General features: G+C 37.5%; 1 pseudogene; it reads right to left on the bottom strand.

Moving 5' to 3' along the window:
- The window catches only part of LOC140230150 (CUB and sushi domain-containing protein 3-like), a 91,362-nt pseudogene that overhangs the window by 20,031 nt on the left and 53,313 nt on the right, over positions 1–18,018 (bottom strand).

Genomic DNA, 18,018 nt, shown 5'->3' with positions numbered 1-18,018 from the left:
CGCAGGCCCAAGGGGGGGGGGCACATTCCCCCCCCCATACAACTTTTTTTTTTTTATTATTTGATGTATCATCGTCATATTATTTGGAACATGAGTAGAGTAACTCATACTCTACATGACCGTACATTTGAATTTTCTCAAGATGACCCATGAAGGGCGCTATTCACCAAAATATAAAGAAATACATAGAAAATATGTTAAAAACATGATTTATCGGAATATTCTTTTTTTTTTCGTGTTATATCTGTCTTATTATAGACCAATCATTTTTATATTTACCACAAATGATAAGCAAGTGGAATCTTATTATCTGTTATGGTTGAATTTCTCAAGGTCACCACATGGGAGCGGTATTCATATCAACATAAGGAAATACATTATGAAACCTGATATGAAATGTTTGGGACGGGTACATGTATAGCTATGACACTTCATATTTGCAAAAAAGTGGAATTTTGAGATTGCAGATTGCTAATATGAAGAGTTTGTTGGCAAAAAGCTGTGCTTCACTGGGGTCCCAAACCTACCATTCTGAACTTTTGCAGTTATGTCTTGTATTTTTGTCTTGTTTGATTTGGTTTGAATAAACTGAACTGAACTGAACTGAACTGAACTGAACTGAACTGAAGTCTGATTTGCCAAATGGAGATATTTGCCCCCTAGCTCTTATCTTAAAGACTTGATTTCCTTCCGCTCCTCCATTTAAACCCGTTCTCTCTGTTCTTCTTCCATGCTTGAATTATCACAGTGGTCCCCTCACCTGTACCCGTTATGGCGATAGGGCTTTTTTTTTTGTTAATCCCCCATCTCTTTGGAATAAGCTCCTTCTCTATATTCGTAATGTTGAAAGTGTTGATAATTTTAAATCATTGCTGAAAACTTATCTATTTACTCAATCTTAATTTTTGGTGTTGTTGCTGTTGTTATATAATATCTAAATAACGCAGTTTCTTACGTCAATATATGTATATATATATTCTTTTTTTTCGGATTAATGCGCATGGAAACATCAGTATAAAGCACCAAATAAGTGTTGTTTATTCTCATTATCTTTAGGTTCTGGTCAATCGAAGGAAGAGTCTTTGGTGTAGATCCTATTATCACAGCAAACAGGAGAAATTGTAATATGTATTAGGAAGAATCATCTGGTCCGTACCAAACTTCAGTCGAGATGCATCATCAACTTTGTCATCTCCTGGCACTACTAGATGCATGCGCCCCAGATACTAAATAAGCTCCCTTGTTTCTTCAGATAAGGCGCTGGGTCCCAAAGAAACTTGGCATGTTCGACGGCAGTATACCTTGATACTTCTAGCAACGTCATATAGGCCTATGTATAGATTGACGTGCACTCTTTGTGGCATGATGTATATCGGTGAAACGAAAAGGCGTCTAGCAAACAATTCGTCTAGACTCCCAGTTGTTCGCCATTTTATAGGGCATGGCTAGTACTGATCAATTGGGAATCAGTGGGTAATGCTTGGGGATCATTGTTCAAATTCTTGTGGGATTCATTTAAGAGTACATTATATATCTATTGTTGTGTGAAAACTATTTGCTTCAGAACGGTCTTATAGTCAAGTACTAGTGTGCAGTTGAATGTCCCCTCACTGTACAGGCACGCTAACCTGTAAATTAAATTGTATCAACTATTTTATGATACTAGTAGTAGGTTTAGGAGTCTAGACCAGTGGAGTATGTGCGGCACTATTACAGACTAGGATCTAATATACCAGAGCAACTTACCATTATGCAATAGTTACGATGATCATTTTGAAACTTAATTCAATTAGATCAAAAAAGATGAAAACTGGAAAACTTGAAAGACAGTAACGATGTCTATACCCTTCATGTTTCAGATATCAGCTGAAAACATTCATCACGCAACTATGGACCTTGAATGGCGATTGTGCTACTGCCACGCAGTGTGCAGTGCTACCTCGCGGTGTTGCATGCATGCATGGACCAGGTACAGTGCTAACAGTTACTGCTACAATGTAGTGCAGTGCAGGCGCTCGTCACTACGCTGACTGGCTCTCAGCGCCGCTACTGTAGCCTCATTGTGATTGCGATTGCGACATCGGTAGTTAAGTACCCCATTATTTTCAAAAGGTTACGTCAGAAAATTGCTCAGGTGAAAAGTATTTCGTCAAACATCTTTCTTTCTTTCTTTTTGGACAAGTGGGACACGTCGAACTTTTGGAGCAACGATTAAAAGTTGTTGAACGCTGATAACGAATAACAATCTCTTCAGTCTTTTTTGTGTACTAGAACAAACAAACTAAAATGTATAATAGTCAAGGGAAGTACAGTTCATGCGTTTAATAATTCACTATTGTCATCGTTGAATTATTGGCACCTCCTAGCTCACCATGATTTCAGTTGGAAATGACTGAACAAAATCCCCTACACAAAGAAAATTGCATTTTGTAGCGTAGGCAATCTCACAGTAGCCAAGAAAATCTTCATGTGTTGTTGTGTTGTCAACACTTAACAGCAATAACCGCACCATAGTACGCAATGAATATGGTAGCGCAATGTACATGTATGTCATAATAAAGCGTGTTCAGCTTTTCTTTACCTCATCTCGTTGTAGCTGTAAAAAGCGCCCCCAGATCTGCGAGCCCGCACCGCACCGGGCCGCGCGCCATCGGGCCATCACAGTCCACTAGAGATTCGATCTCCTCTCCATTTAGTTAGAAACCCTGTTCATACTGTTCCTCTCTTTTCAAGATTAAATCTGCTTATCTCTACACAACTATGAATGTGCCTTCTGTACATGATATATTCAAACAATATGTTCTGAAGGGAGGCAGTTTGCTCCTAGAGGCCTACGGGGGCGTCCAGCTCGGCCGCGCACGGGCATGGGCGGCCGTGCGACTCTTGGGGCACTTTCCATTGCTACACCGGCACGCCTTTTTTTGTTTGCATTTTCTAATAAGACATTCCAATAGAATAATACAAAATACATAATAATGAATGCAAATTACAAGTTACAGAACCGGGAGTGAAAAGGTTAATGTGACATCGTGTGCACTACACAGAGAAGACGTAAAAACAATGCAAAGCATGGTTAGCTGTATCGTGTGTGATGTGGGATAAGCATAATAAAGTGGGGAAAAAAACAACAACTACAGGAAAGGGGGACAGACGCCAACATGGGATTTTATAATAAATATAGATATAAATATAAATATTACATCCTCACGGCAAAGAAATCGGCAGTTCTGAACTCAAGAACAAAACTCATTTTAACCTGTGAGCAAAAGACAAAGTTTTCCCTCCAAGAGCACGGCTATGTTAATGCCCTCTCCCTCTTCTCTCGCACTCGCCTACATTATTGTAACAAGCCACCCCGGCTTCTAGTTTAGTCCAGTACCAGTACCATTATCAACTTTAATGTGTTGTTAAATAGCCACGTTTTTAAAAATGCGACGTCGGCGAAGCCCATATTAATGGCTGTGTGCAGTTAATTTCTTACGTATACAGACGTCACACTACTCTTTATCGAGTTCTGTGAGTTGAACGGTATTGTGATAGACATGCTCTGACTGTAAAACAATATCACTGATTTCATGACTTATTCTTTATTTCTTTTAGAACAACCCTCAAGAAAACATAAATCAAAGGCGTTTCCACGGCAAATATATTCTAAGGAAAAACAGTAGGTCCATTAGAACGCAATTACATGTTCCTGCAATGACAATTATGTCCCAGCAAACACGTAATGTTTCAAAACGTCCTCAACTTTTGTTTTTTAAGGTTCCGTACGCGTTCCTTTAAAACGGACGTTTTTAAAACGTACATATAATGTCAAAGTTTCGACATTGCTTTTCCCGCAAAGCAAAGGTTATTTTGAAAAACGTTTTAAAAAAGTATCTATTAGGTCTGCTTTATCTACTTCGTCTTTAATGAACGTTTAAACAAAAGTTTTTCTTTGGTCCGCTATGTCTTCGTCATTGGTTTCTGTATCATGAATATTCATACATATTTATGATTGTTTAAATAAGAAAGTCTAAAATATAAAAACTGGTGGAAGCATATAAAAACACTTTAAAATGTTAAAGGGGAAGGCTAGTAACTGATCAGTGGGAATCAGTGGAAATGCTGGGAGATGATTGTTCCAATCCTTATGGGATTCATTCAAGAGTTCATTGTATATCTATTGTTGTGTGAAAATGATTTGCTTCAGAACGGTCTCATATTCAAGTAATGTGCAGATTAATGCTCTGTCACTGACCAGGGACGATAACCTGGAAGCATTAAACTGCACATTACTTGAATATGAGACCATTCTGAAGCAAATCATTTTCACACAACAATAGAAATACAATGAACTCTTGAATGAATCCCATAAGGATTGGAACAATCATCTCCCAGCATTTCCACTGATTCCCACTGATCAGTTACTAGCCTTCCCCTTTAAGTATTCATGTTGGCTTCAAACTTTCCCACCTTGTAAAAAATTGTACAGACGTTATTTTTCATTATTTACAGTTTCTGATTGCGTTATGAAAAGATATTGTCAAAATAGGTCTAGTTAAGATATGCGTGATTTAATTTTAGTAACCATATTATCTTCATGCATTACAGCATTTTTACCGGAACATAAAAGAATGTGATACAGATACATCAACCGGGAATAGGATGTAGTGGGTATAGGTGGTAGGACATTATGACCAGGTTAGAGTAGGATCATAATATCAGGGACATTAATCCCAGATTGTGCCTGTATATTTTTGAATGCCCAATAAAAAATAAAAAAGACACATTGGAAGTTCTTAAAAGGTTTTCTGGACGTTCTAGACAGATATGAAAGGTTCTCTAAACGTTTTGGGAAGGTCATACGATTTTTTAAGACGTTCTTACAACTTTTTTTAAACGTTCTAGACGGTTTTTAAAGGTTTTTTGGACGTCCGTAGAACGCCCACATAAAGTTTTGAATATTCTTAAAAGGTTTTCTGATGTTTGAACGTCCAGAAGGTGTTCAGCAGGTCCTTAAATTTTTTAAAGGTTCTTGTATTGGTCTTTTAACGTTCATTTGAAACAGTTTAAATACGTAGAAAACCTTCCACAAAAAAAGACGTTCTGAAAACGTATTAACAAAACGTCCAAATAACGAACTTGGAACGTTTCAAGAACGTTCAGAAAACGTCCAATTGTCAATAGCTGGGATGATATGCTTCCATTTTCAGCGTATCTGTAATATCATTGGCCAAGAAGAGCGTATCCTCCTCAGAGGTTTTCGAGCAATGCCTGTTAAAACGGGGCACTCGGCGTTCGTCTTTATAGAATCTGTGGAATGTAAAAACGGAGAAAGCCCGGAGGGGTCTGCTAAGACGGGGCATTAGAATACCTCGGCAAAACGGTCTATTATCATCCCAGCTCCCGTTTGTCAGGCATGTTATTCGTGCGGAGCTGCTGTTCAACTGGTAGCCGGAATCACATTGAAAGTAAACATTTGTGCCATCCAGGAATGGAGATGTATTGTCGGGCGTCCTCACACCGTGAGCTGGAGCTCCAGGGTCACCACACGCCTCCATTCCTATAATTGGACGTATGAGGGGGTATGTCATTTCATAAAACTTTTCGTCCGACAAATTTGTCGGACAAAATACAAAGTTTTCTTTCAGCCAATGAAATGGAAGGATTTCAGTAGCTAATAACAGTTAATTTACCACAAAAAGCATATCTGACAAAATTTTTTCATGAAATGCCCCCCACCCCTAGTGCAACGGGAATGATTGATGAATTATGCATTTTCATTCCAAACACTTATTATGTTCTGTTAATTTTACAGGTCATTACAAAGTTTTACGTAGACCAGGCGTCCACTAGGGTGCGGACAAGACGCGGACAAGACCCGGAATGCAAATTTATTATTCCGCACTCCTTCGGCAACTTGTCCGCACGTTCCCCTGAACGTGTTCGCTCAAGCCCCAGTCACATAATGCTCTGCGTCCGGCGTTACGTCCAAAAAAGTCATTTTTTCCGCGGACCACCGCGGATCCTTTGCCGTCACCAGAAATTTGTACAAAACATGCGGGCAAAAAATGCGGGCGATACGGACAGATACGACCAGATGCGAATACTTGCGTCCACTTGCGAATACTTGCGTCCACTTGCGGATATTCTTACGAATTGGCACATAATAGTTCTGAACACTTGCGGAGAGTTGCGGATATTTTCGGATAGTTACGGATAGTTTCAGATTGTTATGAATAATTATGGACAAGTTGGTTTTCTCTTACGATCCCTGCTAAGTCAATGTATTATGACAGCAAGGTTATCACATTTTGGACTGTCTTACATTGTACACTGGGGAAAACTGAAATTGAATTACGTACAAGTTGTGAAAAAAATCGTAATCCTTTAATTTGCTTTACAATAATAAAAGATATATGAAATTTTGAACTTGAAGTTTGAATTTTGTTTGAGCAACTCAAACATGAATGAACGTCATAAATGTAAAGAATATATGTGACCGTGCATCACAAAACGAACAAAAAGTCGCACACACTGATTTTGTGTGAGGACTGAAAATAGGTGAAATGGGTCAACCGAGCCGATCTTGACTTGGCTACCCTGTGTAAATAAGGCCTTATCATTGGTATTGTTATTATCATTATTATTATTGTTATTATTGTTACTAATAATAATATTATCAATAGTATCATTATTATTATCATTATTATCATTATTATCATTATTGTTATTATTATTATTATTATTATTATTATTATTATTATTATTATTAATGTCAGTTTAATCTAATAATCCCCTCATTTTGTTGTTACTCCGGTGGTTTCCATCCTGTTTTTTGTCCCATTCATCGCACAACCAGCACGGCTTGATAAAGATTAAGCGCTTGAATAGACACTGTACTTCAGAGCCTCTTTTCTCAGTTTACACTTTTTCTGAGTGTGTGCATTCTTTCCAATATTTAGATAGGTTAGGAGAGTCCATTTGATTTGAGTAATACATCATTTTAAAGCTTAAAGTCTGCTCCTTCAGAATATGCTCTCAACTAAAATTTCATGTGTGGCGACTTTTTGTGTGTTTTGTGGTGCAGGGTCACATATAACATCACTATACCACACATAAAATACAATATAGATCGAAAAGTTAAACATTAGAGTAAGAAAATATTACTTGCAGTCATGGAATAGACAAACTGTGGTTACGCTGTCGTTGTTCAGCGATATTCATGACTTACTGGGTTATGTTAAGGAGATATTTATGATAAAGCAATGCTTATTAAATTTACAGAAAAAAAAGACATCAAAACTTTCAAACACCCCTCCCACACCCAAGTCCAATATCAAGTCATCTCTTGAAGTAATGTATTTTCTGTTTGAATTTCTTGCATGCATGTCATTTTGTAATGCGCAGTAGAGTATATTATTATAGTAGCTGCGCAATATAAATGTCCTTTATTATTATTATTATTATTATTATCAAAAAAAAATGTAATACACATTCGATGGAGCGTAAAGTGCATGGGTAAGACTATAGAAGAATACTAAATTCGTTCTCATTTTATATAGTTGCCCCTGTCCCACACCTTCCCCGGCCAGAAAAGTGAATAAAATGCTGTCATCCCATCCCCTACCCAAAATATTGCTTTTTTAGAAAAAATATACATTCGAAGAGTACAAGAAAAAATTTTCAGCACCAAGAGTCAACCGATGTCATGAGTATACATGGTATATGGGTGCCACTTAAAATGACCATTAATTGTGGGAGAAATTTCATAATTTGACCATGCAGTTCTGCCTCTCCGCCGCTCCGACTGTGTTGTAGCATTCCTTCAGGTAAAGGCGCTGCAGCTTGGCAACAGGAGTAGTGTGCCTTCCCACGAGTCTCTGTGTTCCCATGCGAGTGGAAAACGGAAAACGTCGAAGGACGTAATTGTCCGCAGCATTCGTAGCTGTCCGTAAATATCCGTAAGCGGACGAAACTGTTGTGATACGTTAACTTGCGGTTAATTTCGGATACTTACGGTGGACGTAAGCGAACGCAAACGGACGGGAGGTAATTTTTTTTTTTTTACGGATGGTCTGCGTCCAAGCCACTGGTAGTTACGTTCAGTTACGGATAGCTACGTTTGGTTACGGTTACTTGCGTAAGTTTGCGTCCGTGGCGTCCCTCTGCGAAATTTTGAACATTTCAAAATTTCGCAGGTTCGGCGACGTCATTTTGCGTTTCTTTACGGATGAGTTACGGACAGTTACGTCTACATATGTCCCTGCGGATGCCTGCGTCCACGCTGCGTCCCCCTGCGTCCACTCATTCGTATCTATCCGCGGCGGACGTAATCCATCGTAAAGCACTTTGTGACTGGGGCATCACTGTCCTAAACATGTCGGGCGTTTCCGCACCTTCGGGAGAGAGAAAAATTTCCGCGTCCAAATTTTGATCGAGACCAAAATTTGGACGCGGAAATAAACTTCCTGACACCTTCGTCAACTTGTCCTGACGATGTCCTGAAGACATCCCGCCTATCCGGAACCCTTCCGCTCCTTCCGCACACGCTCCTGAAAGAATCCCGCGGTGTGGGGAAGCTTCGTGAATGAAAGCGGAAGACACCAGGAATGTTTTAGGACAGCGCAGAGCCGATGCGGATCTATATATGCAAGTGTCCGGAACCGATGCGGAAATTTTGTGATCCAGACACGAAAAAGTCAACACTTTCCGCGAGCGTCATACCAATGAAATGCAAAAAGAGCAAGAAGGGAGGCAAGGACCCCATGCAAATATCCTCATCACAGGCACACCTTTCGTCTAGTGATGAAGAACAGGTAAATCTAAGGAGTTCCTGGTCCTAGAAGGCAAAGAAGAAGGTAGTAGAGACTGTGCTAATAGCAACCAGAAAGAAGATAAATCAGCCCCCTAATCTTCTAGTAAGTTTATGTTGATTTGATCTTTTCAGAAATTATTTTTCATATGAGTGACTTTAATGGTTTCCCTTTACTTACTATGGTACATTTTCTTTTACGTTGATTTCTTATCGTATTTGCAAACAAATTAGGTTGTCCCATGTGACAGCCCATCTGAAAAATCACAAAAGTAGGTGAAAATGCACTCAGAAAAAAAAAGCATAGAATTTTTGGCTAAATGTTAATGCAATATATAAACATGAACAAGTTGTTATCCATACGTAAATGCTCTCTCATGATACAATATATTAGAACAAACGACAAATTCATCACAATAAAAAGCATGAATACAATTGCAAAAAAAAAAAATATATATCTATAGTCTCATTACATTGAAAATAGTCTCATTTCAGCCCGTCTGGTAACAAAGTGTAAGAAGCACGATCACATAACTCCAATTCTCGCTGAGTTTCACTGGCTCCCTATTCAACACCGGATCCAGTACAAAATCATTTTGTTTGTTCACAAGGCTATACACAATATGTCGTCCGACTATATATCTGAACTGGTCACTCCATACGTCCCTACAAGAACTCTCCGATCTGCCTCTCAGCACCTGCTTCAAATAAACACAAGAAGGACCAAGAGATACGGTGAAAGGACTTTTGCCCGTGCAGGTCCAGTCTTCTGGAACTCCCTTCCTCAGCTACTCCGATCCCAAGAAAACTCTGAACTGTTCAAAAAACAATTGAAAACTCAATTATTTCGTTCAGCATACAATGTTCAGTAACTTTCCAGTAGTATTAGAATAATACTGTTATGATATGTGGTTTACCACTTTTTCAGTTGTGACTTTGTTTCATTATGTATGTATGTAAAGCGCTTTGAGAACCTATTTTGTGTTCAATTGCGCTATATTAGAACATTATATTATTATTATTATTATTATTATTATTATTAGTATTAGTATTAATATCTTTGAAGCCCAAAAAGAACAATGAAAGCTAAAGATAATGGAGGGAAATGAAGAATTTTTTGTCAAATCAAAATTCAAGTGAAATGAGAGAAAAAGCAATATTATAAACTAGAAAAAGTGTTTAATTTCTTTCTTTCCTTTATATTTAAGTACACTCTAACCATCACAAATCATTTTAGAAATATTCTTTACCTGAATGATATTTCTAGTTGTTATTACCTAATAACTTTATCTTCTCTTTTTGATTTAGTTGCAAATAAACTGGATTGTCCAATTTGACAGCCTAGCTATACCCCCCCCCCTAAAAAAATAAATTAAAGTAGGTTAAAAATATTTCCCCATTTTTTCACTTAATTTACAATAGGCTAGTAAGCTCTCAGCATGAGAACAAAAATCTTCTCGGACTTAAATCATTTCAAAATGTTCAAAAGTGATCAAAATAAGAGAGGGTAAGAGATGCACAATGGTAAAAAGGAGAGAAAGAAAAACAAATTTAATGATTAGGGTCATTTTGGCATGCTCTGCAAAAGTATCAGACAAAACATGTATATACTTCACGATGGATACAGCACATGTCTAAAAAATGGGAATAAAGAATATATATGTATGTATATATATATATATCATATATATATATATATGTATATATATATGATGTATATATATATATATATATATATATATATATATATATATATGGTTCGAAAAGTCTGCGAATATCTCAGTTTCGGTTGAGTTTCCATGTGACTGTTGGTAGAGAAAAGATTGTTCTCCCAGATTAGACAATTTGAAAAAAAAAAAAAAATGAGTCGTCAGCCGACATGCAGACAATCCTATTCTTCGACTTTTGGTGGTCACATTTGTAAAGTAATAATATTGACCAATCATATCAATATGATATCAGCAGCTACTACGGAAGCACAAAAAGGAGCATCAATGACGGCTAGCAGTCAACTGAGGGAAATTCAAAGTCAGCGCCAAATTTATACCTTTCCATTTTCCTGGAATTGTCCGCAGTTTGTCCGCATGCCTAACTTATGTTGTCCGGAAGGCTTCCTGATTGTCCGCGTTCATTCCTGGTGTATCCTAGATGTTTCCGCGCTGCCTGGCTACGATTAATTAGCATATTCCGAGGTATTTCGCGCTTTTCCGGAGTGATTCCTAGGAATGTCCGCAGTCAGTACGCGGACATTCCTGGAATGTCCCAGGACAAGCCGATTCACACACCTATTCCGCGTCTGACGCGGACATGATGCCAAAATGACAAAATTTGCTTCCGCAACCCTTCCTGGGCTTGTCCGCGCCCAAGTGGACGTCCGCCCTATGCCATTGTAAGCACTACTTACATGTATATTTTCAAAGCATGTGTTGATCAAAGAATATCCAGGACATACTCGCTGTAGGGCATAGAGAGTTAGTGGTTTTGAGTCAATCTTAACAATCCGTTCGCGTCTATTTGAAAAATATTGTGAAAACAAAAAATGCCTTTGTTTATTTCACCATAGCTCCTCTGTTCTAATTGCATAATGTAAAAGCATTATGCAATTATTCAAATAACATCTAAACTATCAATATTTTAATCAAGATAGCATGATGTCATGATATCGTCATGTGAAATAAAAAAGCGTAATGTAATTTCATGAAGTCATATTTCTGACGTTCATTTGCGCGTATCTCGGTTATCATCACTCTATATTCTCCCTATTAAACACAAACACGCACAAATGCACATATACGTATACGTAAATGGGTCAGAATTTTGAACGATGTACAATTGAGCCAAAACAAGGCAAAATTTAAAAAGTAGGAAATTCTCCAAATTATTCATCTTACCTGAAAGAGTATAACTCAAGCTTTAATATGAACCCAATTATACTAGGATTTTCCCAGAGGAACAAGTTTTTATTCACCGCTGAAGTTTACCATGTCCAGAGCAGCGAACGTCCGTGAAGAATAGTACTGCACATACATTAGAATACAATTTAACATAGTTTCCAAAGATCTGATTCAGTTCAAAATCCTAACGAAATATCTTAAGGGACATGTGTACGTGATTGCAGAATATTAAGCTTGTACTCTTAACCTGTTCGTAATGGTGGACAACTGATGATTTAACTAGATTCGTCATTTCTGTGGAAATATTGCTCTTCCGCTAAACACTTTCTTAACTTTACGCGCATTTTACAGAAACTCAATATTTTCACCTCTTATTTCACTATCCCATACTTTAATCCTCACTCCCAAATAATAATATACCTTTTTAAGATGTATCTCATCTGGGCAGTCTCTATAACCCAACAAACATAGCATACTTTTCATCACGGAGGTTCGCATGTAGCTCACGGAGGTTCGCATGTAGCTCACGGACGTTCGGAACAAACAAGATATTGAACAATGCAGCTCTCTTGAGTTGGAAACGCACTCTACTCTCAACAAACAGCAATTTTATGTCGAGAACAAACTCCTCTGCAAAATCCTGAATAGATATTACCAATTCTCAATTATATAAGCTTGTTTATCTTCTCATACTGGGGAATCAAAGAAAACAATGTTTCCATCTCTCGTAAATGAACGTACAAACGTACGTGTAATCTCCGTGACGTAGTCCATCCTTGAGAACGAATATATTAATCAAAATTTCGTTTTCATGAAGTAAATATTCAGGTCCTAAAGTTGTTATAATTATAAAGTCTACAATGCAAAATTTGGTTTTTATTAAACGAACATGGTCACAGCTAAAATTATGACAAAGAATTGATATAGAAAAACAACAGAAATGTGCTCCGTTATAGAAATACGAAGTTTAGCTGGGGAGGGCAAACGAATACGTTAGTCTCGAAGAAATCCCTCTGTGTTTGCTCCTTGTGTTACACACTGTTATCGAGGAGAATTTATGTTATTATATTAGTCAGAAGTGATAATTGGTTCGATACTGCGAAGTTTCGTCATAACAAGTCCATAATAAGTCCATATAACTTGGATGGATGTTTGTGACTTCGATATTATACAATATGGTTTGTTATAACAAACCTTTTGTAGCGCGTCATTTCGGAGGCTCGTTATTCATACAGTTTGTCAATACAAACATTGATAGAGTTCGTATAATTATGAAGCTTTTCTATTCGGTAAATGATAGGAATCTCCGAAGGTTAACCGAAAGGCTTATTAATTGGAACATGAAAAATTATGTTCGCTTTAATTCAATTGTGGAGAAACAAGTTAACAACTAAAATCCTCCAATTTCAAAACCTCATAATAACCGTTTTCACCTAAACGAATATCAGGCCCATTCCACTTTTACAAGAACGGACCTAAAAACAATGATCCTTAATATATATTTTTCGAAGAACATTTCTAATGACAAACCTCCTGAATTACCTACAATTTTTGTTTTCATTTTGGAATAACAAACCTTTGGACATCGGAGTAACGAATCTTTGGAAGAGCGAACGTATCAAAGTGCAACCTTAAACCTATTCTTTAATCATTACTTTTTTTAACATGTGTTTTCAAAGTAAGCACAAATGCACAAACAAATTGACGATCTCTCTGTCTCTTATGTAAAATGAAAAAAAAACAACAAATCTTGGAAAAAATTACAAATGAATATTGCTTTTCATTGATGAGTATAAAACAACATCATAAGCGGAGGATTTGTGTGTTTTCATCAATCAATAATTGTATACTGCATGATTTTTGTTCGCTTGTTACGGCATTTCGATGAATAAAAAACATAAACAAACAAACAAAAACTTCTCCAGAAGAATTTGGTATAACGGGAGTGCACTGGCAATTCTTTTCTCTGTGTGTTGGAGCTCGATTCCCTTCTCTGTTTCTCAGTCATTTTCATTCAACTGCTTCCACGTCCTTTTGAAACTTTTCCGTTTCTTATTCAACACATGCTCATTACAGACTTCTTCCGTCAATATCCTGAATGTCATTGCGTAGCACTTTTCGGATTTGTTTTGGTTTGTTTTATTTTGCTTTTTGTTTTCTATTTGGTCGCAGCATGTTCAGGCTATTGAGGGAATGAGAGAAAAATCGTCATGAAGAGAAAAATAAGAATGAATTAAGGCATTTAATATCATGACAATTACAGCGAACGTCCGTTATGGTACGTTCCCACTGCCGATCAGATCAACTCGATCAATCCCGATCAAGCTTTTTTGGCCTGGTCGGGCTCGCTCGGCATTGGTATTCGGGGTCGATCTACCTTGATCGGCATCGTTCCTGCTTCCTTCACGATAATTTTGGACATGTCCAAAATATTCGAGTAGGAAGCCCGAACACCAACAGCTCGGGTAGTGATCGAGAAGAGATCGAGCTGATCGGGAATCGGTCGTATAGAAATCTAGTGTGGTCGGGACGGATTTTTCCCCGAGCTCAGTTCCCGATCATCTCGAGTTATACTCGAATGCGACACGATTGATTTCAGATCATCTCGATCCAGGATTCATCAGTTTCATGAATAACTCGACCGCTACACGATCGCTACAGGACTGCTGTCGATTGATACTCGACTAAACTCGATCATGCTTCGACCGGCACTCGATCAAATACCGAGCACTTTTTGATAGTGGTTGCAGCAGGGGCAGACGTACTTTCTTAGCGCTCATTTATTGTTCATGAAAATATATGCAGTCCTTGATCACGAAGTTAAATGTCGTCAGTATCTTCAGCCACTCCTGGCCCACTGAAGAAAAGAAAAGGGCCACGAAGAGAGAAAAGACAACAAATCCTAAACAGCAGACATGGTAGAATTAGACTTTCCAGACAAAAATTTCAGAAGAAAGAAAGGAAACACGACTGAAACTTAGAAAAATTCGGTATTCTGGCAATATGAGTGTAACGTGAAAGGAAATTTTCTAGATTATTTACTTAAGTTATAAACTGAGAAATGTTTCTTGAATTCTATTGCTAGCTTGTCTGTTTCAAAGTTGAAGTTGATTACGTTGATATAAAATCTATTTCTTACGCTGACGTGTTATAACGGTAGTTGTAACTTAGATTCATAAATGCTCAGTGACTTACTTTACTTTTATTTACGTAGATGTTACTCTTTTGCTTCGCTAATAATGTTTTTTTTTCTTTTTTCATTGAGAGTTGTATGTACATTGCTTGAAGTCCACCTTGCTATCGATTGGCTGGGATGAGTTGACAAAAGAATAAACAACTAAGATTTTTATCATTTTTGCTAATGTAAAATGTTATATTGTTTTAATTTTCATAATAATGTACTCTGTTCCACATATCAGCACACTTCATGAATTTAGAAATTAATGTGATACATGTATTTTCTTTTACACGTTCTTACACGCTTATATACTTTATCAATGAATACATACGTATTTTTCATTCACTTTTTCATTCTTAAATAATGAGAACAATAATGACAAAGATAAAACGACTCAATAGGGTTGTAGAACAGTCATTTTTTTAAAACTCTATATTATAATGGTGCATTTATTGGCATATGGGCCTATGTTTCATTTTAGACCAAGTTAATTTCAGCCCACCTATATGTAATGCACTTACGAAGCGTGGCGGTGTAATTTTTTTTTTTCACGACAGATCAAACTTGGATTTGCTATTCTTCACATCCAATGCAAATATTGAATTCATATGAACGAATCTATTATATTATACATGGTGTCCCGGCAGACAGAGTGCTACAAAACTGTCTCTTATTTAAAAAGATATGAGCGACTGAATGAAATCGTTACATTGTTCAATAGGAAAAAAACACCTCAAATTCTATTTGACACAATGATAATCAATCTTCATGCAGGCGCTTTGATCTCCCTGAAAATTTGTGATTTACAAAATCTGTAATTTTGGGCACTGATATCCTACTTGACTGAGCGAATGCGTCAAAAAGTAACTACTAAAAACGGATAAAATGAATGAATACAAGTGAATGCATTTTTTTTTTTTGGGGGGGGGGGTACCTTTTTGAGTGGCTCACAAACAGAGTGATCAGTCTTTAACATCGGGGGTTTTTTTTCAGGAAAAATGACTATATGATCGAAACGCCTGCGCGAGAATTGATAATTGTGGTTTCAAAATAGGAAGTGTTCTTCTATCAACTATAGGTTTTCCCGGCCAATTTCGCACTTTTGTCAGTCCAGTTCCTAATTGCTGCATTCAATTTAGCAAAATATAGCATAGATGACATGTTCGGAAGTTCAATTTTATGATCTCTTCATTCAAATTCATTGTGGAGCATTCAAATTACCTTTAGCCTCATTCTAATTAACACTTTTTCAATTGAAATTCGTAAAACAAGCACCATTTCGTTATTCGTTCATTCAGTTTAGAATTATGTAGTCACGTGATCACGGACATGCTGCTCGTTCATTCAAATTCATTTTGGCAATCAATTTAACATCTTTTGCAGTCAATTTAGCACGCATGTTTATGGTTTGGTTCTTTCTTTTTTTAACTTAGTTATTGTTCTCCAAGCGTCATTACGTTTCATATTTTCGTACTCATTTAAGACAATTTGGCAATATTTTTTTTTCTTTAATGTGCTTAGTGACTCTTCAAGTCCGAAAATAATGCAACATATGCATGGCCACAACTTATCTCGCCGTTGAGCGCTTTATTCCGTGTGTCGGCCAGTTCTAGGAAGTCAAGGTTATGATCATCAAATATTCCTATAATTCTTTTTCTGTCCCCTTGAGAAAATTGTAATACGTCTGTTTCTAACTTGTGCCGTCATGACTGGAAGAAGATGAAGTTAAACTATATAATAGTATTGGTACATGTAGGCCTAAAAGGGGCGTTATAGAACAGCAGACTCGAGTAATGGTAAAAAATACGATACTTTTACTGCTTAACAGTGCATGGATGAAACAATAAGTCACATAGAAATACGCGTCTAAATGTTATCAACTTTTCAAAAAAGAAATAACATGGCATTAATTTGAATGAATGAACATGTTAGGAATTTGACTGCCCAAACGCGAAATTAAATGACTGAAGTACCCCTTTCGCCAGTGCTGGCGAATTTGAATGACTCAAGAGCACGTGCCAATTTGAATGCCCGTTTTACGAATTCGAAAGGCACATGTGTAAATCTCATGGATCGGAATGCTAATTGAACGAACAACTTGCAATGTGCAGTGACGAAGATTTCGCTAAATTGAATGAACCTTTTATCAAATGGACTGACGAAAGTGCGAAATTATCCGGGAAAATCTATACCAAAGATAATAATTTCTTTCGTTCATTCATGCTTTTGCAATTAATAGTCAGTTTTATAGCACTCTTTTTGGCCATGCCGTATTCAAGTATAAATACTGAATTGTCTCATATAACCAAACGAATAACTGTAACCAATTCTTCTTTCACTCGATCACTGTACGAACCTGCCGACCCGTTCGATGCAAGATCAATGGTACGTTCCCACTGCCGATCAGATCAACTCGATCAATCCCGATCAAGCTTTTTTAGCCTGGTCGGGCTCGCTCGGCATTGGTATTCGGGGTCGATCTACCTTGATCGGCATCACTCCTGCTTCCTTCACGATAATTTTGGACATGTCCAAAATATTCGAGTAGGAAGCCCGAACACCAACAGCTCGGGTAGTGATCGAGAAGAGATCGAGCTGATCGGGAATCGGTCGTGTAGAAATCTAGTGTGGTCGGGACGGATTTTTCCCCGAGCTCAGTTCCCGATCATCTCGAGTTATACTCGAATGCTACACGATTGATTTCAGATCATCTCGATCCAGGATTCAGCAGTTTCATGAATAACTCGACCGCTACACGACCGATATAGGACTGCTATCGATCGATACTCGACTAAACTCGATCATGCTTCGACCGGCACTCGATCAAATACCGAGCACTTTTTGACAGTGGTTGCAGCAGGTGCAGACGTACTTTCTTAGCACTCATTTATTGTTCAGGTATTAAGAAAAAATATATGCAGTCCTTGATCACGTTAAAAAGTTAAATGTCGTCAGTATCTTCAGCCACTCCTGGCCCACTAAAGAAAAGAAAAGGGCCACGAAGAGAGAAAAGACAGCAAACCCTAAACAGCAGACATGGCAGAATTAGACTTTCCAGACAAAAATGCCAGAAGAAAGAAAGGAAACACAACTGAAGCTGAGAAAAATTCGGTATTCTGGCAGTATGACTGTAACGCGAAAGGAAATTT

The sequence above is a fragment of the Diadema setosum genome, chromosome 6, assembly GCF_964275005.1.
Source record: "Diadema setosum chromosome 6, eeDiaSeto1, whole genome shotgun sequence".
NCBI classification, from domain to species: Eukaryota; Metazoa; Echinodermata; class Echinoidea; order Diadematoida; family Diadematidae; genus Diadema; species Diadema setosum.
This window is presented reverse-complemented; position numbering and strand designations above follow the sequence as displayed.